The 27764-nt window shown below is 40.8% G+C and overlaps 1 protein-coding gene across 11 annotated transcripts in view; it reads right to left on the bottom strand.

Moving 5' to 3' along the window:
- LOC143151317 (uncharacterized) overlaps positions 1–25592 on the bottom strand; it is a 146463-nt gene extending 120871 nt beyond the window's left edge. For all 11 annotated transcript variants that reach the window (XM_076320339.1, XM_076320341.1, XM_076320338.1 and 8 more), the window contains exon 1: positions 25299–25592. The gene's annotated coding sequence lies outside the window, so the exon portion shown is untranslated. The remainder of the gene's footprint in view (positions 1–25298) is intronic.
- Between the last annotated feature and the right edge of the window lie 2172 nt (positions 25593–27764).

Below are 27764 nucleotides of genomic sequence, written 5' to 3'. Positions count from 1 at the left end.
TAATTACATAAATATATCTACTATTGTTAAGTGACTTATCATTGATTCCGCTATAGTTTTTTCTTTATGTAAAAAGCGCGCGTTCGTAAAAGTATTGTCATACTAGGTTAAATTAACTTTAAGATGTAGTTCCTAAACGTTCTATAATTTCAAACGTTCAACGGTTCATACCCGCTCTCAGCGTCTCCGGAATGTTTCGGTTTGTGAAATATTCCGTTCTCAAAATTTCGAGAATAAAGTCAGCCGAAAAATCACACATAATACTATAGTAAAACCCTCCTTGCCAGGGTCGTTTCTAAAAGAAACAGTTTACGAGTCGCTGAGCATTCTAGAATCCTTATAAACACAACCAATTCGTACCGACCGTTGTTTGAAGCGCATCGCGATCCTTACACACAATCAGAACTCTATGTACCGACAGTCATGCATTTATAATATTCAATTAGCCTGAACCTACAGCCATTGGACCAAGTGACCGAGACCCTTCTTATTCCTGGAAACGCGCCTCAATCAACAATCGATTTTTTCCTCTTCTGTAGAAAGAGCCGGAATTCAATCGTAGAATGAATTCTACAATTGTAGAAAAATTGCAGAAGAAAAATTACCTACAGCGTACGTCTACAACCGCGAAGCTGCACACAGAACACCGACCACGCGAAGTCGCCCGCGGAGTTTCCGGAGCAGCGAATCAGTCCTCTCGTTACGTTGAAAACTAGTTTTCGTAATCCGTCCGGCGGACGACCCCCCCTTGCTTTCTCATACCCGTTTATTTCACGCTAAGTTCGACGTGATTCGCGCGGTTCTGTGTTGTGGTCATCTCACGCTGACTACAAGTCACGCTAAGCCAAGTGTACAATCTACTCACTACGTCTCGGTAGTTGAGAAACCTCACTCGTCGCACACGAAGTCGGTACGGAATTAAGCTCGCAATTCGTTCCGATCAAACGACCGAGATTCGAAACATTAGTCCTTCGAACCGAGTCAGCGAGTGGCACAATCGAGCAGTCGAACGAAAGGATCGGTCTGTAATCCAGAAAATCTGACCTCAGCCAGGTGATCAGATCATCATGGAACGCTAACAGCAACTGTAGCGGTAAATCGCCAAGTCAGTGGACAATTTCAACAAGATCGGCAGGAGCATCTCATTCCATTCACTGTGAAGACCCGCATTCACACTTTGAAGGAGCTCTGGTAACTTTTCAACGATGCCTACACTAGCTTCGAGAAGACCGTTCCAGAGACGAGTAAAGCTAACCTCCTTTACGACTCCGACACGATCCTTGACGAGACAGAAGCTATCGTATATGCAACCGTGGACACAATATCAGCGATTCTGGAATCATTGGAGTTTCCGATGAGCCTTTTCCATTAAGTCGATGCGTTGTATCCACGACCGTCCCCACGCGTTAGTTTGCTGTCGCATCTCCCGCCGGAACAGTTGCAACTATCCGATGGTGTTCCCACCGCGTGGGAATCTTTTCACGAACTTTTCACTGTCATTACTGAAAATCGCGATTTCTCCGACTTTGCTTGCATGCATTATTTAATTTCGTTCTTGCACCAAAAACTTTGCAATAGCCTAGAGCGTTCTCAGGGTTCGTTACAACGACAAACGCTGATTATTGTCGAAGCATTTTTCTACATTATCGAATCTTCCAAAGTCAATCAGGAGTCGGCCGCTGACCTCCAGTCCCTTCGTGACACAGTGAAGAAACTACGTCCGGATTCGACCGAACTTTGTAACGATCTTCTCGTTCTCATTACGTTTAATTCCGTCAACTCGGCAACTCGTAAGGCAAGGAGCCTTCAGTCCTCCGATCGCAACAATCCTTCCAATTACGCTGAATTCAAAACATTCCTCGGATATCGAGCTTCAGCGCTCTTGAGGATTTTACGATAGCCGCTACGCCTAAACTGAGCGTCGAAAGATCCTCCACGGTTTCGCGCGTACACATTGCGACGTCGAATCCTTACCTCCGTAACGGCTGTCCGTTATGTGATTCGGCGCACGGATTATTAGTGTGTCGTTTCGACGTCACGACACTGTTAAAAAACATCAGCGCTGCCACAACTATTTGAGTTCTCGTCACAATGTTATTTCGTATTCGAGCCTTTTATCGTGCCGCCTTTGCATTAAGCGACATCGCATACTGCTGCATTTTGTCTCGAACCAGTACTGTCACGTGTTCCATCGGACCGTGACCGAAATATTCCGTGTTGTTAGCTACAGCCCGCATCACCGTTTGTTCCCCACGCAATAAGGCCTTGACCGTACGCACCCTGTTTGATCAAGGGTTCGATTTATCTTTTGTATCTGAGAATCTCATTTAGATTCTGCAGATTTGCCATCTGCGGTTGCCCCTTCGCGGTGTCAGGAGCGAGAGACGTTCCCGCTGGATATGTCCTCTGTAAATCTAGCAATAGCGCCCTATGATTCACCCTTTCCGTCGTTTAGTCAGGGCCCTTGTGTTATCGAAGTTGACGTTATACACTCCGAAACGCACCGTTGAAGCATGCTGCTTGACGCATTTAGCGGATTTGGCACGGGCCGATCCCAACCCCCTCGATTACGAACCAATCCAGACGATCCTCGGCGCGGACACTTCCTGATCAACTCCGCCACTACTACCGCGCTTGAGCCGGCTCTGATTGATGTTCCCTCCGTGCAGCGCCTTATTCTGGCCGGCGCCAGGCCCACCACATCTCGAGTGACCGAGTCGTCCAACCCACTCACGCGGAATTTCGCATGCTTCGTGATTGAGCGACTCGAACACCCTGGCCCGTCAGGACTTCACTCATCTGTCAGGCTAGGCGGTCCGCCTTCGCGCCGCTATCAGGCCCGGGGATTTCTAGAACGAGAGCTCCGGTTACCGCGTCCTTCGGTCAAACCGCCTTGATGTCGGTCCAGGGCAATATTCGACCTGACCATCCGTATCACTTCCTCATAAGTAAATTCGCCCCCCTCAGGGACTTAGGGGCTTACCCGTCCTGACCTTTTTTTTCCTTCTCGAGCAGCACCGTCATCTCTCCCCTGGCCGCTGCCGAGGATGGCAGTGGCGGTAGCTCGGCCGCCTTCTTAGTCGTCCGTTTAACCTTTCAGCTAAGCACTTCTGTCCACGCCACCCCGTTTAAGGGTGACGGCGGTCGTGGTGGTTGCATCAACGATGCTGCAGGGGACCTTTTCAATCGACCTCAGGAACGAGGCAATACGAGCTGATACGTTGGCCGTATCCTCGTCCGCATTTGCGTCCACCCTTCGCCTCTCTAAAGTGCGTCCCCTCTTTATGCCCGCAGTATTGGCTGCGGACGCCAAAGACGAGACAGAAGCAGTTTCATTCTTTTCCCCCACTGGCGCCGAAGCTGACACAGGTGCCCCCTCAAGCGCCAAGCGAGCCCTCAACTCTTACGGAGTCTTACGGACTCTGCGGAGGATCACCGCACGAGTCAGTGCACGGAGGCCTCTAAGTGCCTGCTGTGTGCGGACTTGGGGAGGCCCAGCGCGGCTTGGTAGCGATTATATGGAAGGGCAGCAACGGTTTCCCTCCGTACTCCCTGCTGAACGTGGTGCGTCGTACCTTACGCGACTCGTGCCCCGGCGGGTACTCGTCTTGAAGGACTTCAACTCCAAGCTCGTGGCTCGGAATTCTCCCAGGACAAATCGAAGATCTTGGGCGACTTGCGAGAGCCCATAGTGGACATTTGGATCCCCAAGCGTCGTACGTAATGAGTGAGGACGAGCTATATCTCTCGACGGATCCGACCGCCTGGTCCGCTGAGCTGAGGGTCATGGTTGAGAGGGCTATTCGAGGTAAAAAACATCGCACCGAGTCCTGGTGTGCCCGGCCGGGTTTGGATCTTTGCCCAGAGCGACCTTGGTGACAGCCTCCGGTTGCAGCAGCTGTTTGACCGTTGTCTGGAGGCCGGACGATTCCCCTCCACCTGGAATGTAACGCGAAAGGTCCTCCTCCGGAAGAAAAGCCGGTCCACGGACTATCCGTCCGCGTACCGGCCCATCTGTCTTCTCGATGATTCGAACAAGTTGTTTGAAAGGGGGCTAGCGGACTGCGTTATCGGACACCTGTCACTGTGTTGACCCGATCTGGTCGAGTGCCAGTTCGGATTTCAGAAGGGCCGGTCGACGATCGACGCCATTCATCGCGTCCTGTCCCTCTTGGCCTCGACCGACTCTCGAGGTTCAGGCTGGTACGGTACGGAGCGGAAGTAGGTGGTGTACTCCGGGATTTCGCTTCCGGTCCGCACTGAGGCCCCTGTTATGGAACCTCGTTTACGACACAATTCCGCGGGTCGTGGACCTCTCCGACAACGTCAGTTTAACGTGCTACGCGGACGACATGTTGATGCTGGCCGTTGGGAAGAATTGGAGGAGGGTCATTCGGTGGGCTGAGGGTGTTACCCAGCGCGTCGTTAATCGGATCAGAGGGATAGGTTTGAAGGTGGCTCTCTATAAAACCGAGGTGCTGACGATCCTTGCCTTCTCCCCTTCTGAGGCCGTTGTCGCGATGATGTCCCAGATAAAGTATCTGATCTTCGACAACCACTGGCAGTTTAAGGGGCATTTCCGATGTTCGGTAGTTGGAAAGTATAGTATCGCTCATTTTTATGTGAAACGTTATTAACTAGAAATGTTTAAAAAATATAGCGCTTATTTTCGATAATTATTCGACAAGATCGTAATTTGTAAGTGAGATCAAGTGAGAGAATGCTGCGTCATTGGCATAGCTTTCTAATCAAATGTTAGTTATTAAGAAACAAAATCATTTCGCTCCTGTTTACTATAAATAATATCACTGATTTGATAAATTTCTCGTAATGAAAAAATTAATATAATTTAATATGTGTAATAATCGCTAATTATTTTGAAAATTATTCATAGCGAAAAGAACTGATTTGTATTTAATACAAATAATATAATTTACAGTGAAGCACGAAGTATGGTGCTGGAGGAAGCATGCTACTAAGGAAGTTATGCGACAGTAATTCATGATTTTTATATCGTAAGAAAATAAATAACAACTATTCAGAAACTGCTCATTGCCATTCAACAAGAATGATCAAATTTGTTGTGTTAAAAAACATGGGCTATGAATAGAGGAAAAGTAGAAGTATCCGTACCATGTAAATAGAAAATCCTAATATCTTTACCTGAAGGGGAATATATTTAAAAGCTTTAAATTGCTATAAGAGAGCAAGAAAAAATATTATATAGATTGATGAAACCTGGTTGGACAATACACTCGCATTAAGAAAGTGCTGGCAAAGCAAAGAAAAAGTGGATATATTGAAAAGTTCCAGTTCTTCTCATCGTTTAATAATTGTCCACGCTGGTAAGAAAAATGAACTTGTGGAAGGTGCTGTTTTAATTTTTAAATCCCGTAGCACTACAGGCGATTACCATGGACAAATGAATGCCGAAAATTTCGACAAATGGTTCCAAGAAAAATTATTGTCCAACATTCCACTAAATTCAGTTATAATAATGGATAATACACAATACCACTCAGTAAGAATTAATAAGCCACCATCGAAACGTTCCACGAAGGAGGGAATGATAGAGTGGCTACTAAATAAAGGAATTGATTGTTCACAAAGTATACAAAAGTTTGAGTTAATAGAATTAATCAATCAGAACAAACCGAAAGAAACGCTATACAAAGCACATGAAACAATAAAATTGCACGAAAGTCTTAAGACTACCATACATGTGTCATTTTAATCCGATTGAATTAGCGTGGGCTGAGTTAGAAAGAAAAATTGGAGAACGAAATAAATCCTCATTTACCTTTGTAGAGGCTTGCAGCTGCGTTTTATGGCGGGACCGTGCTTCGAGTTTGTTAGAGAAATTGTCCACATGGCTACGGCACGGGCCTGTCACCGAGGGTCAGTTTATTTGTTGTTCGACTCGAGGCACGGAGCAAGTGATGGCTATTTCCCGTCATAAAACACTGCAGGCACTTGGACAGGGACCCTCTGCATCGCCTGGCACGCGAGGCCCTAGCGCCGCTTTGTTGCGTCATTCGGGATGCTGGAAAATTCCAGCCCAGGCCTGCAGGGGTTTGGACACCCTGTCTACGTCGCGACGCCCCCACCTAAGCCCCATAGCGATGGGCATGTCCTAGATTCGGCGGGACTAGGACCCGTCGTAATTGGTCAGGCATTCGTCGCCACCCACCCTTAATTCAAGGGAGTAGGGCGAACCGAGGCGACGTTTGCACTGACCCGAGAAATCTTAGACTAGGTGCACAGAATACCACCAAGACAATAGAGCCAAGGATCTACGACTAGAGTGTACAGAGTATCGCCAAGGGCTTACAACCAAAGCGTACAGAGTACAGCTAAGAGATCACGGTTAGAGTTTTGGCCTGAACGCACGGATTGACGTGTGAAGCTTCCTGCGTTAGTTCCCATAAGGAACTTGCACTCCTCGAGGGAATTACCAGCAATCCCTCGAGCCTCCACGGAATCTTGGACCTTCGAGGAAGTTCGGCAGCCGGCTTGTGCATCCAGTGAGGCGCCGTGTGTGAGGACAACGCTCAACACCCCCCTGGACGTGAGAGCAGCAAGCGGCGGAGACCTCGAAGGCGGCATTACAACCTCCATCGGTCCAGCCTTGGACAACGATCAACAACAGTTAGTCCTTCCAACGGGAAGGTGGTCCTTCGAGTAATCTATAGTCGGCACCCATCGTGCAAACACATTCAATGCTCGAAAGATCCTCGAGATCTACCACGAGCAGTTACATTTTGGTCCGTACGAGCCGGATCTGAACCAGCGACCTATGGTCCCACGAGCTGGATAATCCAGCTACATTCTGGTGTTGAGCCGGATCATCCAGCAACATCGGTCCTTCAGAGAGGACCAGCCAGAAAGCAGCCATTGTGTCCGTACGAGTCGGACAGTCGGCTGGAATCTACAGTCACAAAGCATTTTGGGCTCCGTGCAACGTGCACGTCGGCTTGTACATCCAGTAAGGCGCTGTGCGTGAGGACAACGCTCACCACCCCCCTGGACGTGAAGGCAGCAAGCGACGGGCATCATCGAGGGTTGCTACACCCAAAACTTGGACCACAGCGACGAGGAGACAACCGAAGGGAGCAGCATCCAGGACGGCATCAGCCCTAGGATCCGGACAGCACGAACAACGAGTATTCTGCAGGACGATCTACGGAAGCCGCCTGAAGCCGCCAATCCACTCCTCTTGTCCGTGAGTCACTTATTGTTTCAATCTGTGTGTTGATCGTGTAAAGATGGAGTCCGTAAAATCACTTGTTCTCGAACGAAGGCATGTGAAGTCTAGGTTGACCAGTTTCGGAAAGTTTGTCGAGTCAGCAGATGTTCGCGCAAATTTAGCCGTTTTCGAAAAACGCGTTCAGTCGAATCAGTGCCTTCTCGAGAAATTTGAGTCTATACAATCGCAGATAGACACGTCCTTAATGGACACCCCGCAAGCGGAAGCACAGGTAGACGAGCGCGAGCAGTTTGAGGAGAAATACTACAGTATTATGGTCGCCGCCGAAAAACGAATAATAGAGGTTCGCGGTCAAGCGGCGCCTAGCACGGCGTCGGCCACCTCCGACAGACAGGTACCGTCCGATCCTCATCCGGCGGCGCAGTTACCTGTCGTACAATTGCCAATCTTTACCGGAGATTGTGGGCAATGGATTCGGTTTCGGGACACCTTTCTCTCCTTAGTCCACAGTTCGGACAAGTTGTCCGCTATCGACCGTTTCAACTACCTGACGACTTCGTTATCGGGTGCTGCGGCATGAGCAATTGAGTCATTTAGCGTGTCAGCAGCCAATTATGAATTAGCTTGGGCGCGGCTTAGGGAAAAATACGACGACCCTAGGCTATTAGTGAACCATCATATTCAGTCCCTCCTAGAGATCGAACCGACTAGGCGACAGGATGGTAAATCACTCAGTGAGTTCGCGGATAGGGCAGTTAACAACATGCGTGCTCTCGGGTCACTGTTGGAGCCCGCGGGCCACCTTGATGCTGTTGTTAATGCGGCACTCGCGAAAAGGTTAGATGTAGATTCCCGTGATGAATGGGAGAGGAGAGCCATGGGTTCGAAGACGCTGCCCACGTTTCACGAGTTCGTCGGATTCATTGAGCAACGATCTCAATACCTTCTTCGTAGGGATGTGAGCAACGTTCCAAGTTCCCTACCAAGCGCGAAGACAGTAATTAGGAAATCGCGTGAAGTAGTGGATAGAACGTTCTCCCCAGTGTCGCACGTCGCTAGCAAGGCTAGAAAATGCGTAGTGTGCACTGGTGATCATTTCTTGAACGATTGTTTAAAGTGGAAAGCCATGCCCGTTTCTGAACGGCATGCACACCTTATTACATAAGGAGGAGTCGGATCCCGAGGAACGCGAGGTAGAATCGGATCCTCCCACCGTGTCATTTCACAGCTCAAGCGCGGCACAACCCAGGACCCAGTACACCGTCCTTTCCACGGCGGTCGTCGTCGTCATAGGGAAAGGAGGGAACAGGTACAAATGTCGCGCTTTGTTAGATTCGGGTTCGCAAGCAAATTTCGTGAGTAGGGAATTTTGCGAGCGGGCCGGCCTGCCGTGTCAGGCATTCGAATATATGGTAGGCGCGTTGGGGCGCGTCAAAGGCACCGTCCGGTCTACTACCCAGGTAAAGATGGAATCCAGTAGTAGAAACTTCAAGGCAAACCTGGAGTGCCTAGTAATAAAATCAATCACGGATAGGCTACCCAACATGCCGTTGGAAAAGGCAAACATTCCCACACCCTACGGAATAAAGCCCGCTGACCCAGAGTTCGGAGTCCCGGGGAACGTAGATCTACTTATAGGCGCCGGCCTATTCTGGGAGCTCCTGTGTGTCGGCCAGATAAGGGTGGGAACCAGCCACCTTCTGTGGCAAAAGACACGACTCGGGTGGGTACTAGGTGGGAGCCTACAGTGGCCCGTTTCGAAAGGTAAAGTCAAGCTTGCTTCCGGATTGCACGCAAGCACCACTGCGAAATTAGAGGCAGCGGTTTCGCGTTCCGGGAAGGTAAAGAAGTTCGACAACGGCGGGCGCGCGAGCGACAGTGGTCGCACCGAGAAACGTTTTAAGGGGAACGCGACGCGCAATAGAAATGGCCGGTTCGTGGTCGCGATACCACGCAATGAACGAATCGAGGAACTCGGTGGGTCTCGCGCTCAGGCAGAACGACGATTTGTGAATCTGCAAAGGCGAACCGTTTCCGAGATGAGATACGGGAAATCTCTGCGCTGCGTGTCCTGCGGCGTGTGCCGTCTCCCAGCCTGGGCGCCGAGTTGCGCGGGTCCTCCGACGTTTCGGAAGAGGCATACGGAGCGGCCATCTGCCCGCATTCGGGAACGCAACAAAGACGTGGGCCTCTCGAATGGTATGCGCGAGGTCGCGGATAACTCTTCTAAAAACAATTAGCTTTTTGATTCGACGCGAGCCTGTGCGACTGTTGCCCGGATGGCAACAGACCCTCGCGTCCCCCACAGAAAAACACTGGCTTACATCCGTTAGACGCGCAACTCGAAAGGTGTTGCGCGATTGTGTCACGTGCTTCAAGGGCAAATCCCAGCAGCGAACAGTCTCAAATGGGGATTCGGCCTGCCGCACGGGTGACTCCGGTTCGTGTTTCGCTACCTGCGGTGTAGGCGATACCGGACCCTTTCTGGTCATTGACCGCGGACGTTTCCGCACTTCGAGAAAGGCCTACCTGTGCCTATTTATATGATTTGCTGCCAAGGTGACGCACCTGGGTTTATTGTTGACGTCTCGCGCGCATAAGGACTGGGCAACCACAGACTGACCGTCGAGGAATTATACACGATTCCCACGCAGGTTGAAGCATGTCTTAACCCCATCCTTTATCACCCGAGCCGTCGGACTTGCATCCTTTGACTCCCGGGCACTTCTTGAGTGGAGAGGCACTGACGGCGTTGGCCGAGGTTGATCTGACGCGTGTTCGGCTTAATCGGTTAAATAGATTTCAGATGTTGCAGCAAATGCTCCGCCATTTTTGGAAGCGGTGGCAACAGGAATATTTAAATGGACTACAGCAGCGGCAGAAATGGCGGCTTGAAACACACAACCACCTGAGGGTCGGGACAATGGTCCTGATCAAGGAGGACAACCTGCCCCCAATGAAGTGGGCCCTGGGGCGCATCTCGGAACTGCATCCCGGCCAGGATGGCGTTACCCGAGTGGTCTCTCTTCGGACGGCCAGTGGAACATTGACGAGACCACTCACGAGGATTTGCGTGCTGCCTAGGGCGCAGGAAGAAGAGACTTCTGTCGCAGTCAAGTGAAGAAGAGACTTCTGTCGCAGTCAAGTGAAGAAGAGACTTCTGTCGCAGTCAAGTGAAGAAGAGACTTCAGTCGCAGTCAAGCGAAGAAGAGCATGCGCAGTCAATTGATCGAGATGCGTGTGTTTAAAAACTGTATTTTAGTCGTTTAGCAACAATAACCAATAGGCGATATAGCATAAGTCGCATTAGGTTACTTTGATTTAGTTGAACTCGAGTAGTTCAAGGTGGGCGGTATGTAGAGGCTTGCAGCTGCGTTTTGTGGCGGGACCGTGCTTCGAGTTTGTTAGAGAAATTGTCCACATGGCTACGGCACGGGCCTGTCACCGAGGGTCAGTTTATTTGTTGTTCGACTCGAGGCACGGAGCAAGTGATGGCTATTTCCCGTCATAAAACACTGCAGGCACTTGGACAGGGACCCTCTGCATCGCCTGGCACGCGAGGCCCTAGCGCCGCTTTGTTGCGTCATTCGGGATGCTGGAAAATTCCAGCCCAGGCCTGCAGGGGTTTGGACACCCTGTCTACGTCGCGACGCCCCCACCTAAGCCCCATAGCGATGGGCATGTCCTAGATTCGGCGGGACTAGGACCCGTCGTAATTGGTCAGGCATTCGTCGCCACCCACCCTTAATTCAAGGGAGTAGGGCGAACCGAGGCGACGTTTGCACTGACCCGAGAAATCTTAGACTAGGTGCACAGAATACCACCAAGACAATAGAGCCAAGGATCTACGACTAGAGTGTACAGAGTATCGCCAAGGGCTTACAACCAAAGCGTACAGAGTACAGCTAAGAGATCACGGTTAGAGTTTTGGCCTGAACGCACGGATTGACGTGTGAAGCTTCCTGCGTTAGTTCCCATAAGGAACTTGCACTCCTCGAGGGAATTACCAGCAATCCCTCGAGCCTCCACGGAATCTTGGACCTTCGAGGAAGTTCGGCAGCCGGCTTGTGCATCCAGTGAGGCGCCGTGTGTGAGGACAACGCTCAACACCCCCCTGGACGTGAGAGCAGCAAGCGGCGGAGACCTCGAAGGCGGCATTACAACCTCCATCGGTCCAGCCTTGGACAACGATCAACAACAGTTAGTCCTTCCAACGGGAAGGTGGTCCTTCGAGTAATCTATAGTCGGCACCCATCGTGCAAACACATTCAATGCTCGAAAGATCCTCGAGATCTACCACGAGCAGTTACAACCTTCGAGGAACCACAGAGATTGATAACAAAAACTATTGAAGAAATTACACTTATGGGAAAGTTATTGCATGCACGTGGAGACTATTGAAAGGAAATAATGAGAAAACAGAAAAGTTTTAGATGAAGTATTGGATTATTTCATATCAAATCAAGGAAGTGATATCAAAACTGCAGAGTCAGCTGCACCGGATTCTTATGGATCAGCTGAATCAAACGATAACAGTTTCTCGGAAAAATTGTAATATAAACAAACATAAAAGTTATACTTCTTTTAATACTAACATGACTTGTTTTTATATCAATTGTAATTACATAGAGTTTACTTTGATAGAAATTGTGGAGTGCAAGCGAGGGTTCGTGCTTGCGCAGGAACGAGTGGATATACAAGCAACCCTGCATGTGGGGTCGTATCGTACAACGAGGAATTAGTCAAGGTCTCGAAAATTAGGACACAAGAAATGCCACCAACCTGAATAAAGGCTTTTTGTATTGAACAACAGAGGCAGAACGACGTGTCCAGCGTCGCAATTATTGTATTAGATCATTAATAGATCAACTGATCTTACTAGCAGCGTTTAGAGTTTATTGAACATCTTATTTCATTCGATATAGACTACAAAATGAATATAAGTGGATTTATATTATTTTTAATAAATACAACTTAGTTCTTTTCGCTATAAATAATTTTCAAAATTAATGACTATTTCGTATATTAAATTGTATTCATTTTTTCATTACAAGTAACGTATCAAATCAGCGGTATTACCTAAACCACAACCAAATTATTTTGTTTACGAATACTTAACGCTTTATTGGGAGCCTACACCGATGCACTTTGTTACGAATTCGTTCTCGCTCGAACTTGGGATCGCCGTCTTCGACCAATGACAATTGTCGCTTGGGATTGCAGGAGCTGCAACGGACTCCGGGTGGATCGTCAATGAAACAATTTGTGCCTTCTTTTGACAGCAATATACTATGAAATCTATTCTCTTATTTTTCTACTCTCTCCATTTTAATCTCTGGTTTCAATGGCTGGCTGCCTAATAGCGGCTTGGCTATTTATTTATGACTTAAGCCCTTTCCCTATTCACGGTTTAAATTTTTAAACAATTATAATTCTCTATTATATTCATTCAAAAAAAGTAAATTCGTAATTTCATTGCCCAGTGAATAAGACTTTCTCGTAAAGAGACTGTGTTTGACCCCAGAAGCAGTTGCTCCAGAACCTCCGAACGGAACAGTGTGATTTTTAGAGTTTTTTCTTCACATTCTTACAAGTAATACATGTAATGTATGAATAATTGTGAACGTAGGAAAACTTAAAAGATTCATTTATTATTAGTTATTTATTAATAACTAGAGGATATACAAATATCCTTAGATATTATTTTTAGTTCCAGAAAAGAAACTCATTAACGTCTCGTTATAAAATTACTTTACGCATGCGAAGAAAAAGCGAGTGCTGATGTGGAAGTTGGAGATGAATTTGTAGCAAATTTCTTGAGAATGATAGAAACAGAGTCCATGGAACGAGACAATATTTTTTACATGAACGAAACAGGGCTCATGTAAAAGGCGATCTCTTCAAAAATTTTGGAATTCGGAAGTATAAAACGTTTAAAGGGTACAAAAATGAAAAAAGAGCGTGTAATAATAGGTGTATGTGTCAACACAAGAGGTAGTCATAAACTACCACCAGTATTTGTTCACAAATATAAAAGGCGGAGAGCTTTGAAACATTTGAGAATTGCAAAAATGTATGGAGTTACAGTGAAATTTTTACTGTATTAAGATTTATTTTTTGATTCCCAATACCACGACTGTTTTACAACCAATAGACCGAAACATAATTGCAAAAATAAAACAGGTATACACATACAAAATGCTCTAGAAAGTATTACAGTATGCAGACGGTATCTATAAATTTTATACAAAATTTAATACAAAGGGTTGCATTACAATTTCTTATGAAGTATGGGTAACCTTGGCGGAAAACAATATACGGAATGCATGGAAAAAAATGTTCATTGATGACGATTCGGAGGAAGTAGAAGAAAATTTGCATTCATCTATTTATTCCGATATAAGCCACATTATTGAATCAATTACTGGTCAAACAACTGTGTTGTAAAGTTCAGATTATAATATCTAGTTTATTATAATATGTAGGGATCTCGCTTATCTAGTAGTATAGTTTTTGTACATATAAGAATACAAAGTACGAACAAACAAGTATACAGTGATATGTCTTGATGTGAACGACTCGAGAATTTATTCAACGAGGAAGATTCTACTTTTGAACACAATATTGAAGAGGATGAAGAAAACATAAGTGATTCGAAAGAAAGGGAAGAGGCAGGTATTCTTGAAGAAGAGACAGTAGAGAAGAAGAAAAACAAAGACTTAAATAAATCTATGAGGTGCAAGCCGTTATACAGATGGTAAGGAAGAATACTCCAAATTCTCAAAAATAGGTAAAGTAGGTCTGATAATTAAATGAGAACGAATTCCGTTCTATTAAGCCATCGGGGTCGGAAAAAACATTGTCTTCTTTTTTGAAGTGGGATCATTTGCCTTCTCGCTCAATCGCAGTCTGTTACATTCGCCGTGACAGCTACAAAACAGTGGAAGGAATAGAGAGACTACTTATAACGAAACACGAATGACGAACTATAACAAGCTAATATCGTTTTTACAATTATTGCAACAAAAAAAACGTAACTATCGGTTCTACTCACATTTTTTCATTAAATGAAAATAATTATCACGACATTTCATTCAATGAATGAAAACAACGCTTTAAATGAATCTTTTGTTTCCTCAAAAAATATTCCATGTATACGTTATAATTTAGTACCTTACCTAGACACAATGAATATTTTAGCATCGGTTAATTATTTAAATTGTTTCTGCCCTGTGTCTTAAATTTTTCAAAATGTTCTTAAGGTTCAATGAACTTAATTTTATCTACAAAAAACCTTGGGTTTGAGTTTTTCTGAGTTTTTGAATTTTGGAGTTTTGGAGAGTGTTTTTTTTTTTTAAATTTCAATGTATCTAAAAATGATTAAAAGTTTTAGTTCAATGACATATAAATTTGATGAACAAATGAAATATTTAACTCTTAAAACGAAAACATTAACATATGTAATAGTATGAAACGGAATAACAGATCTTATATTACCTGGAATATATAATATAACATTATTTGTAATAATCTTTTACATTTATTACAAATGTGGAATAAATCGAATATTATGCAATGTTTTGGAAACATGAATGCTGATTAAAAATTATTATGTTTCTGATCCTTGTACATTTGATAATTGAAATCATACTATAGATAAAGTGCAAGTTCAAATATGATTAAATCCTTTAGCCTGACCGGGTGAAACTATTATATTGTTTTCTTCGCGTGATCTCTTTAACATTGTAATTAAGAAGAGGGGAAGGAAACAAAACTAATAAAATTGAAAATAGCGGTCTTGTTGAGATCATAAACTTGCTGATATATGAAATCATATGTACATATAAATACACGTACATATATTTCCTATAGGAATTCAAAAGTGATCCCTTAAAATATTGCAGGAAAGTTCGTAAAAATAATAAAGTTGAAAAGGTTTTATTAAATATAATGTATTTAACGGTCGCCAGAAACTCTGAGACATTGCATGCGAAGTTATGCGAATTAGGTTTCCGGAGAAGAATTGTCTTATAAAGTAATAGTACTATTCTTTTGAGTTGCATGTACAGACTTTTCGATTTAATAATATACTCTGTTATTGTTTTTTGGAGGTTCTTGTCGAGGTGGCCGTCTTTATCGCCTATGTGTAGGCGAAGATGGCCACTGACGAAGCCAGAAATGCGTACACTTTTTGTTACGGGAGCAAGTTTTTTATCCATCGCACACTGCAACAGAGCTCGGAGCGATATACTCTCATTCCTAGAGTATCCCACTACAGATTCTTGCTCCGCGATGATTGGTATTCAGTATCAAGTTACTTGCTCCAATCATGATGAACATACTATAATATTTTATAAAGCATACACTAGTCTTCGATTTCACGGCAGACTTCTGACTACAAAATTAAGGTGTGGAGATATATGTACACACACACGCGCGCGCACACACACACACACACACAGTTACGCCCTTACGCAGATACATTGTCACTATTAACTAAATTAGGCACGTGTACAAGTCCACTACGTGATGAGGAACGCGAACGAAATAACATACGACAAAGTAAGATGAAACGATAGAGTTTTTGAATTCATTCAGGAATTTGCATTTTCTATCTTACGTTATTACATTTTACGCTGTCGTATGTTTTGTTTCGTTTGCGTTTCTCGTCAAGCGGTGGGCTTCTACACTTGTTCAAATTAGCCAATACTGACAGTGTCCGCGTAGAATGAAGCGAGTGGACAATTCTCCTTTCATCTGAACCGTTTTCTAGGACCCCGATCAACTTTTCATACGCCTACGTTCCCTTCCAATGTGTTGGACCAACTGTCAAATAACTCATACATTAGAGTATTTTTAAATGTGTGGCTTTGCATAATTATGTATTATATTATACAAGTATTTGACAGAGTCGTCAGCTTAACATTTTAGACTATGGGTATCGCAATTACACCTATTGTATCATATATTGAAACAATTGAAAAGTATTGAAATCATCGTCTTCATTTTTAATAAGGAAATGTGAGATCTCCCTCTCATATTTTAATATGTTCAAAATACTTACTATTGTTTCCTAAATATATAAAAATTACTTAATTATTTGTATCCGTGTTAGTAGTAATGTTATGTTTCATGGTCGAATCTTTATATTCATTGGTAGAAGTAAAAATAATAAAATGAATACCAGAGAATTTTCAAAATTGAAGTAAAGCAAAGTAAACAATTTCAGATGTAATGTAAAAGGTATGAATAAATACAACATTTTAATTATGATATTTTATGATATTTGTCGTAAAAGTATTCGTTCAGCTGAATAAAATATTAAATGTGTCCCTAAACCGAAATTGACTTGCAACGAGTCATTGAATAACTTATAACTTATCTGTGCCAAATTTCGACTCATATTGCAACCTGGACAGTATTCAAGTATTCAAAAATTGAAAATCTTTTATCAAATTTCCCCTCCACTCCCAAAATTTCCTTTTCTCAATATTTTGCAAAAAATTAAAGATACTTCAATTATGGCGACGTACATTACGAAACATTTTCAGATTTCTAACTTGAAAAATGATGTTCTAAACAACAAAAAGAAAATAAAAATACTGAAAATACAGTTTCTCCAATGAAGGAATCACAAAACTACGATTATACTTTTACAGTAAGTATATGTTGTTGTTACAATCATCCTACAATTTTAAGATTTTTCGCTTTAGTGGATTGTGATTAAAGAATTTAAAAACTGACTTTTTTGTCACTTTTTATAGGACAAAGTAACGTATAGGTCAAATATTCGTACAATCTTTATCAAATCTTTATCAAATGTCTTTCAATCTCTTTTTGTTTCTTGTGAACTGTTCTTTCGACTTGCTCGAGGAATACGCCTTTATTTATTATGACTTCCACTCACCAGAACGGTGCGTCCACCTCATTCTGGATCGTGTATTATTTCGATTTAAGAGCTACAGGAGACCATTCCCTGGATGATCGCTGGTTAGCGGTGCTCTGTCCGTAGATCGTACCCTTCTGACATCGACGGAGCTCTCTAACGTTGTCCGCTAACACTGCCAGTGTGACGGATAGAAGCACACTTGCACAGTAGACACAAAGTTACAGAGTAACCATGTTTCCGAACGCACAGTCTTTCGCCGAATTACTATTGTGGTCGAACTACTTGACTAACATAGCGGCTAAAAGGTAGATCGATTTTCAATCCTTTTCTCGATGTAACGTAAAAAGTTCGTCGAGTGAGAGACTGCACGGTGAAATAAGTATTCGCTATCAGTCACTGAGACTTGTTCTAGTAGCTAGTAACCGTAATTTTTCGCGCTTACGAAACATTAAGCGAAGCTTTGTAACTTCCGCTTACAAGGATTCAAAGCACTGAAGAAAGCGTACATTAGCAAATAGAGGTTAGAATAAGGGGAATTAGGGGAGAATTAGCAAATAGAGGTTAGATTCGATTCTGCGCGTCTGCCGTCCGGCGTTTCTATGGAACTTCCGAAACATTGACAATAAAATCCATTTGATTATCTGTGTGACGTAACGAGGCAGGGTCACTTAAAGAGCAGAGGACAGACATTGCTTAAGAACGCCTACGATTATCGTACCGTATCAGTATTTTCACACCGACGTTCTATTGTTACAGGAACCCTAGACTCTAGTGGTCGAAATTCTCGCAGAAATTTCTGTAGGAATTATTCTTGCAAAGGTAAAATAACAATAAACAACTGTCTTTTTTAGAACAGTTAAAGGCGTATTAATTGTAAAATTGACTTCTTGCTTATAACCCTCTCCCTTCTCTGGGCCACCGTTTAGAGAACAATTTTTTAGAGGTTTTTCTAAAATTGTAATCTCTACTTTTTAACAAAATGATCCTTCAAACTGATTACAAGGTTCAAAGGAGTTCCAAGAAATCGAACAATTATGTCTGGAGTAACACATATAACTTGTTAATCGAATAGATTAATTGAATTCTCGAATAAATCAGCATGACTATATCCGGAAAAAGAATGTTAAAGTAAAAACACAGAGTTCTTCGCTAACACCTTCACACGAGATGCAATGGGGTGGTTTATTGTTCGATTACTCTTTAGCCAGAGAGCAGACTAGACGCTAAGAGAATTACACTCTTGTTGAAGTAATTGAACATAAACCCGACCCCTGTGCGTAAATACTGCGAGTTTCTCGCTGAATATGAGTCATATAGTACGACTCGTTTCGAGTCAATGGGCAAAACACGACTTTACATAATATTTCGCATCAAGGGATCATGCGCACAGCAACTGCCACGACAAAATTGCACGTCGTGTTTTGCGAAACGCTACCAGTGAAATAGTGGGCGACTGTTCACTGCACGACATCTTCCGCATAGGTAAAAAATTGCGAAAGGATATTACCTCGATATTGATGAGATGATGTTTGTATGAATTGTATTGGTGGCAAATATCGAGAAAATGTTTCGACAAATTCTCATCGCACCGGAGGATCGTTATTGTCAATGCATCTTTGACATGGAACTGAAACCAAGTACTGCTTCCGAATTGAATACCGAGTACAATACGGCATGCGCATCATATAAATATAATATAGTACATCGATGCGAACTCTTCTCGAGTTGAAGCTGCAAGACAGGTTTCCCTTTGCCACTCCAATCCTCGAGAAGGACGTCTATGTTAACGATGAGTTTATGAGTACTCCAAACAAACCTCTATCAGTAATTCTCCCAATTTTTAATCTTCAACAGTCTTATATTTTCAAGTATTTATAGTATTCTCAACGGTATTGGTTACTCAATATTAACTATCTGATCCGCTGAATCACTGCGAACGTTTTGAATTTGTATATTTGAACCGCCTTTAGGCTCATTTTTATTTGCCATTAATTACATATTTTGCTCAGTTTCTATCTACATATATGACGGTGATAACTATTTATTTGAAAATGTTTAATAAACTTTTTAAAAACATTCATTTTAACCTAAAATATACGTGCCACCGCTTTTCTTGCCAAGCATCCTAACTATTACAGTAGCGTTTAACATTTCTTACATTAAATAATTATTTGTTTTATATTTATTTGTTTCTTCGTTTCTTCATATTTTCATTTCTTTAATTCTCTGCTTTTTGTTTCTTTATTTTTCAATTTTTTTTTTTTAATTATACATACCTAAAATTGGTTTTCAGATCTCTTACTTTTATCTATTATGGATAGATTACGGCATCAGTCTTTAAAGAATATATATACATGTGTGTGTGTGAGGGGGGAGGGGTAAAAAACATAATCTTCTTTTATCAAATAAGTCAAATAAGATTTTCAGTTTTTTTTTCTCTACAAATTATTGTATTACTCATCCCAGATTTATTTAATTCAAACATTTGTAATATGAAATAGAAACTTCTACAGAACTACTTGATTACTCTAACAACCGACGAAAAAAGTACTGATAGTCGCATTAACCAAAGTTGTGTAGTATCGGATTTTCCGCGTCCGCTTGGGCCTGCTTCGAGCGCAAGCCTAAACAAGATAGCGCGTGCGGTCGGACTTGAGTTAAGCTAAACATTTGGCGCCGATCGGTCCGCTAGCTTTCCTGGAAGGCACGAGTATCCTTTACAAGGGGTCTTGCGCGAAGACCGAGCGTGAGAATGCATGGGGATGAAAGGGAATACATGTGGTTCGGAGAAAGTGAGGTATGTTTGGAAAAAAAAGAACGATTAGAATGGCCAAACGTGACCGAATGTCTGAAGTGAGAGAGACTGAGGATTGGAATGAAAGAGAATGAATGGGCATGACTATATAGAGTGCAAAAAGAACGTTAAGGGACACACAGTATGACAAAGTATGACGACGAGAGTATGTCCGAAGAGTGTGTCGCGGACAGTATGACTGAAAAGACGATAAGACGAGACAATTAAAAGATGTACCAAGCGAAACTAACCATCGACACTACGTCTAACACTATTATCACTGTAACATTAAATATATATACATATATATCCATAAACCACGCACGAGTACAACAATTATTTGGGGGCTCGTACGGGGATCAATCACTCAAAGATCTCTTCTCAAGTGATTTGAAGAGAGAAAAACAACAGTTGTTTAATTCATTTACAAATAAATCTTGTGTTTCATTGTTACTGCTTCTTTATTACACCCTGAAAAAAATGAGTAATTCAAACCATTCTATTAAATTTGCAAAAGTTTCTCAAATTTATTACTCGTACTTAGCCACGGTACGACTTCTTTGAGTAATATATGGATGCGAGGTGTTTACCTGCCAAATAATTTACGATACGTGAAGGCCATTACACGACTAAACTTATTACCCTAAAATCGAGAAAATAAAACAGATTAATATTTCACCCATTAATAGTGTCGTAATGCGTGAGAATGAAAGGGATTGCGTGTAGTCCAGAGGGAATCTGAAGTGTTTGGAATAGACGAGCGAGTGAAGTGTGAAAGAAGAGCGATTGAGATAGCGCCATATTGGAAAATTTTACAGGACAAAATTACCAATTTGTTCACCATCAATTGAATAATGTGCGTTCGTAATAATACATTTGGAAACCGTTTAAATTCTGACGTAAAGCTTTGTGACGATATAGTAGAAAGAATGTCATTAAAAAAGCGCTAAACATTCACTAACATTATCTTTACGAATTGAAAATCAACATTGGAATAGGTGAAAGATCCTATTTAAACTACTATCAGCTTCTAAACTTCTTAATTTTCCGAAATTGACAAAGAAAGGCTAAAAATTCTATTTGCTAGTTACTATTAATTATTCTAATTAATATCATATGTAGCAAAACTAATTATTAATGACAACATTAACCTTGGTTATCTTATAGAGATCAATAATACTATTCAATTAAGCGCTATTGTGTGCATGTGCAAAGAGTAACCATACTGTGAGTAGCTCTTTATACATAACCGTCATCATTTATTACATATCGCATGCTCAGTACCTTTACAAAATTACAAGAACTACAGAAATACTTAACGAAATATTCAACGATAAATACAATGATTCGCAACATTGTATTTATTAATATTTTCGGATCAGTTAAATATAATGTTTTTAAGGCAAATTAATGTAAATTTATTTGGAGAAAAGCTCTATTTTATAGAGATCGAAGTCAGAAACTTGCGTACGACAAGAGAACATGGAGTTAATCCGATTATAGTGTGGGGATCCATGGCAGAAAGTGATACAAAGAATTTAGCGTTTATAAACAAAATTATGGACAGATACAAATATTTGTACATATTAAAAGAAAATTTGGAAGAAAATACCAAAAAAATAAGATTATCTGAAAATTTTTGTTTTTAACAGGACAATGATCGTAAACACAGTAAGAATTTTTAAGGTATAGATTTTATATTGTTGGGATTTTGCGGCTCCCTTTCGACAAACAAGGACAGCGGACGAGCGACAATCACCACCGACGCGGGACGCGGCAAGGATCACTCATCGGGCGGTTAGGCCTTTGGAAGATAGCCTTCCCAGAATCCGAGTGGACGATATATTGTTTTTTAACTACAACCTTTTTATCTTCAACACTTTGTCTCGGCCGACCATTACAAAAGTCGGCGAGAGGCAAAAACATATAGAATAATCCTTACACTTTGCGAACACTACCACAAAGTCCCGATGTCAACCGAATTAAACATTTATGAGCAATAATAGAAAAAGAATTACAAAAGTTTGATATTACATCCAATGCAACTTCAAAAGAAAAAATTTTCTATAAAAGTATAGAATTCAATATCATTATATTTTACCAAAAAATTAGTAAATAGTATAAATAATCACCTGAAAATTTAATTGGTGCTAAAGGTGAATTCACTAAATATCGAGACCTATTAAAATATTAAAAATGAACTGTCCAACTACTTTCGTGGCCTCGGCGAAGTGTATGTTTCTAAGAAATATTTTACAACTCTTACACATATATGCGAATTTGTTTCAAATTTCACCTATGTAATTTTTCTAATAGCATCTACTTGTGATACTAATAATGTTTTAAAAATTTGTATGTATCACACATGTTATATCCATAAATGTATTCTGTGGTATGTGTCCAAATACTTTCGTGAGTCACTGTAAGTGATAGCAGTAATCCTCAAAAGCGGTCATGATTAACATCGGATACGATTAAAGGTAAGAAATTTGCAAACAAACTTTTTATATTATTATTTAGTGTACCGTTATTGTTAAGATATCTGAAAAGAAAAGTTGTGGCATTCCGAGCTCTCGAAAAATTATTTTGGTAAGTATCAGAAACACGGTATCAGAAATTCTTGATTGTCTACAATCTCCTTTCCGGATGTCCCGTTCTATCGTACCTTTTACAGCAGAGGTGAAAATATGGTTCAGCATTTCAACCGCCAAAAAACACCACGGTAGGACAAAATAAGTAACAAAGCGATCAAGGAGCTCTCCCAAAAAGGATTTGCATTTCTCACATCGATATTTAGTGCAATTCTACGTCTAGGCTACTACCCACGATCTTGTAAGCCACGATTCATCACCCTTATTCATAACTCGCGAAAGGCAACTAGTATTATTGACAAACTTTTCTAAGCTATTCAAAAAATTACTTATCAAACGTCTTCATTCCATAAAAGAAGAATTGAAGATTATTCCTAATCATTGGTTTGAATTTTGTAAGTAGCATTTAATAATAGAACAAGTCCATCGGATAATATATGAAATCAGTCAAGACCTAGAAAAGAAGAAATACTTTTTAAAAGAAGTATTTTTTAAAGGAAGTTTCGTCGTTGAATGTCTCTATTGAATTTTGTATTTGACATTTCCTTATTTCTACTGTTAATATTTTGTATTTATCGATCACGTGTGATCTGGGCCGCTAGCATTGCACCAAAATACTTACATTTCTATTATATAAATCAAAAGAATACAAATACGAGAAATTAACGTATAGTTATTATTATTATTATCGTAGGTAATTATTATACTTTTTTAACCTTTAGTTTACAACGTTGCCGACTTTGTTCTTGTTGCATTTATTTGCCGTGGTATGTTTATATAAACAGAAGACAACTTCCGGCTGGCGTTGGTTTTTTATCTCTAGAATCCACCCTCCAAAAGGGTTCCACATTTTTATTAACACTCTGTAGAAACAGCAGTCCGTATTCATTGACACTAATAACAAATTTCAAGGTTATTGAAATGGACCCTGTGAACTCTGTTCCCAATAATTACCATTATTTTTGTTTGTTTCAAGTTAAAATATTTTTAAAATGTTTTAAAACAAATTTTGATCAGTGTCATATACTTAGAAATTGAACAAAGTATATAATATAAAAATGAAATGACCTTAAAAACGACACGAATCTACACATCGTGGAGTATTTGTTTGAAAAACCCGGACAAAAATCAATTTCAAACATTTTGTACAAATCAGATCTGAAACAGCATTTTTGTTTATCAATGATTTACAACTGGTTTAAAGAAATTGTGTAAAAGCTTTCATTATAAAAACTTTCTAGGAAAGCATATATTATATTTTCGGATAAGTTTTATCCTTCTACCGTATATATTTATAAAATTATTTTTATTTAAAAGTAAGCAATAATTCAGTCATCTTTTTTACGGCTTTAAGATTTCATTACTGAATTAATTTTTAAGTTAAACTTCAGTGTAAATCCCGATACTTTTTTTAGTGTGATTATATTCGATTAGAATTACTGATTACAGTACAAAAAGAATTAGTTCCAAATGTGCCTGAATTAAAATTTTATAGCTTATTTAGTTATAAACAACAGCCGAGAGATACAATATTTTCCATTCACGTTCGTTGTTATTTCCAAAATAATTCTTAAGTATATTATTAATTTCTGTGTTACAATTTCGCTTTATTAATCATATTTTACTATATAATGTGTGTGTGTGTGTGTGTGTGTGTGTGTGTGTGTGTGTGTGTGTGTGTGTGTGTGTGTGCGCGCGCGCGCGCGCGCGCGCGCGTGTGTGCGTGTGTGTACACTTGTGTATATATATATATATATATACAAATACACATAAAAGTACGTGTTACAAGTGTAAAATATTAAAAATATAAGTACTTGTGTATATACCCGTAAGTTCGCACGTGTATATATTTTAATAATAAATATTATCTGCGATCCATACAGTTCTAACCATTTTAAAATTAAACTGTGACACTGGTCATATCTGACTTTTCCGATCAAATATCCACTGTGCTATGTTCAAAAAATTCGCAGTGATTCAGCCATTGGATACTTTCCCTTTAAACCACCAACGCTATTTAGAATAATAAGATCGTACTTTTGATTGATTAAGATTGTACGAAAATTTGACGTATAAGTTACTCTAATAGATAAAAAGCAACAAAGAATTCAATTTTTAATTTTATTAACATCAATATATAAAATATGCATTAAATTGTCGCTAATACTACAATATTGTTATTGTAACAACAATATATACATATTGTACAAGTATAATTACAGTTCAATAACTACTTCAATAGAAAACCGGTGAGAGTGAGAGAGAGAGAGAGAGAGAGAGAGAGAGAGAGAAATGTGCATGCGTTACTGCTACTACACGAGTAAATTTAACGAGGTAACTGTTGAGGAAGTTGTTTCTACTGTAACATAAACATTTAAACAATTACCTACTGATTCAACGATATTAATTAATATTTATAATCTTTCGTTTATAGATTGGTATACCCTTATGTAATTCGTGCAATGCTCTATAATTTTTATACGTTGCTTTTATTCCTACAATTTGTTTATGAAAATTACATAATTCAGGTAATAAGTCCCTATTATTGGATTATAAACAAATAATATTATCTCTATTTCTCTCAAATAATATGAAATTTAACATCGCAGTATTTAGTCTGGATAGTGCAGCGAAAAAAATATTGTAATTAAATGGGTAATTTCATATAAAAAAATTTTAAAACACAAAATTCCTGACGTAACTAATTTGTATAACTAAATGTATACTTTTCTTTTCACTTTAAAATTATTCCACATTTTCAATCGTTTCAAAGAATGTTTCTTAACCTAGAATATACATCGTTTAAATGCATCTTACTTTGGTTCAGTAGATTTGGTACATTGATCGAAGGTATTTCTGCTTTGTATGTGTTGCCGTTTTCACTTCCAAAGTGCTTGAACAGTCATTCTTCCTTCTCTTCTCCCTTCCACTTAACGAATAGGAGTTCGTTTTAACTTTTTTGTTCAATCTTTTATAAACGAAAATAAACACTACAAATCACATGAACATGAAGAAGACAAGATCAAAATTCGGAATTATACGAAACGATACAAAACGACAGAAGATCGACCAATGATTACTTCCCCTGGGCTATGGTTGATGCTCAGTACGATGTCGCTACTGCACAGGCGTCGATCAATAGAAACAAGTAAGGCTACCGTTGCAGCTTATAAATTCTATACAAATATGAAGAATACTCAACAATTTTTCACAATTTTATATACTCTATTTGATTTTTATTTACTTTCAAATTTAAAACTTACTTTACAACTTATTTTCTAACTACAAATTAATATTATGTGAATTTTGTTTAAATTCTACAATAAAAGGAATACGCAACAAATACTCATGAGACTAATAATATTATTATAAATAGACATCTAAATTGTATTCGTATAACTGACGATTATTATATAATGAAAAAAGGTAATAATGAATCATTTTTATTTTCTCAAAAATTTAGTCATTACTATCATCTAGTGTTTATATTTAAAGATTTACACATTTAGTTGTAGCAAAAAAAAAATAAACAGATCGCTGAAACGGGATTTGAAACGGCATCTTTTGCTTATTAGACTACTAATTAGATTACTAATTCCTTCTCTCCTAACAAAAAAAAATGTATGACATGTTACATACCAATTTTAATGAGACATCATAGGTAGTTGGGCACCCAAAAAATATTTGACCCCGGTTCAACCGTTTGCTTAACAATTCAACAGTTTACAAAATATTGACTAATACATATACAAATTTACCTGTTCATTCTTCAAATTCTTACAATATCACTATTATATGAATTTAGGTATCAATAGCACGGTAACTATTCGATGTCGCACACTGAACTTTAATATTCGTTTAATTTTTAAATTGTCATAATTTGTCTAATATTTATCCAAATATGGTAACATGAAAATGATTTTAAAACTTGAACTTTCTACATTTCAATAATATAAACCACTTTTACTGCAATGTATACTTTAAAAACAAAATTTGTCCTTGAGTAAAACTGTATTGCATTGTAAAATTTGCTGATATTTGTCAAGTCGTATTGTATAGTACATATATTCTTTTTAAATAATTATATAGTCATGAAAAAAAGAATATTTATTATCCGCCTGACCTGTCATGTACACTCAGCAGTGTACCTGCACAAGGTACCTAAGGATACAAGACAAGACAAAATTTCGAACAAGAAGAATCTTGTACTTCTGGGAGAAAGGACCAGACTTTCCCCAAGATACGCAGCGTGTAAGAGGGTTTAGGTAAGGGCACAAGGTGATCAGCTTGACCGACCATTCACAAGCCCTGCCAGCGCCACCATTTCAAAGCCTTCTTCCGCGACGTTACATGTTACAAGAAGGCCATGATCATCCATTATCTCTCACCGCCGAGCATGGTCCTTACCATGCCCGATAGCGAGAGGTACCTCCAATTTTACCCACACGGACACGATGTTCGCTCATCTAAGCGGATCACATGTCCAAAGTGTATTGCGTCGTATCCTTGTTGCCGGGATAATGCCAGCAGCGTATCACCGCCTCCTCCATTATACGGTGCAGGTACTCTGCGAACTCCTCAGGGGCTGTAGCTTGCTATGCTTGCTACAGTTTGAGCTTAATCGCTCGTGTTGTGAGAATGGCAACTCTATAAATTACCTTCAATCCTAAGTTACACTGCGCGATGATGAGCTGGAGGGGGGGGGGGGGCAGTCCCAAGCCGTCAACTCTGAGATACTTGCAGCCCCCTTAGAGTATTAGGCTTGTGACTGCGCTACCCACGCTTGCCACCAGAGGGAAGCTGACCACCGACCGTTTCCCGCAAGTTCCCGTACTTGCTCCGATCGGTATATATACGATCCCTTACCGATCTCCCAATGTCCCGGCGTATGAGGCAAGGCCTGCTAGGATGCCTTACCGACGAGTCCACTTAGCAGGCCCGGAATTGAAACGCTCTGCCCCCTCTCCTTTTCCTACCTTCGACCCCTAGGGCCGCTAAAGGCTTACCCGCATAAGGCGGCTGGCTCCTCTATTCGGGTGGACTTAAGTTCCGGCCGCACTCCATACATAATTCCTATCGTAAAAATTTAAAAAGGTGGGGAAAGGAGGAGCAGCTTACGGCTCCGGAAAACGCGGCTACCAGGGGGGGGGGGGTGTTACCTGTGCTCCCCTCGTTGTCAGTTAGGGAGAGGAGGGGATGCTTGGCATCTGCGGTGCTGCAACCCCCCCCCCCCCCTGGTTCGAGAGGACAATGAAGCCATTGTCGAGGTGAAGTCTCAAATAT

Source organism: Ptiloglossa arizonensis, chromosome 9 (genome assembly GCF_051014685.1).
Source record: "Ptiloglossa arizonensis isolate GNS036 chromosome 9, iyPtiAriz1_principal, whole genome shotgun sequence".
NCBI lineage: Eukaryota > Metazoa > Arthropoda > Insecta > Hymenoptera > Colletidae > Ptiloglossa > Ptiloglossa arizonensis.
This window is presented reverse-complemented; position numbering and strand designations above follow the sequence as displayed.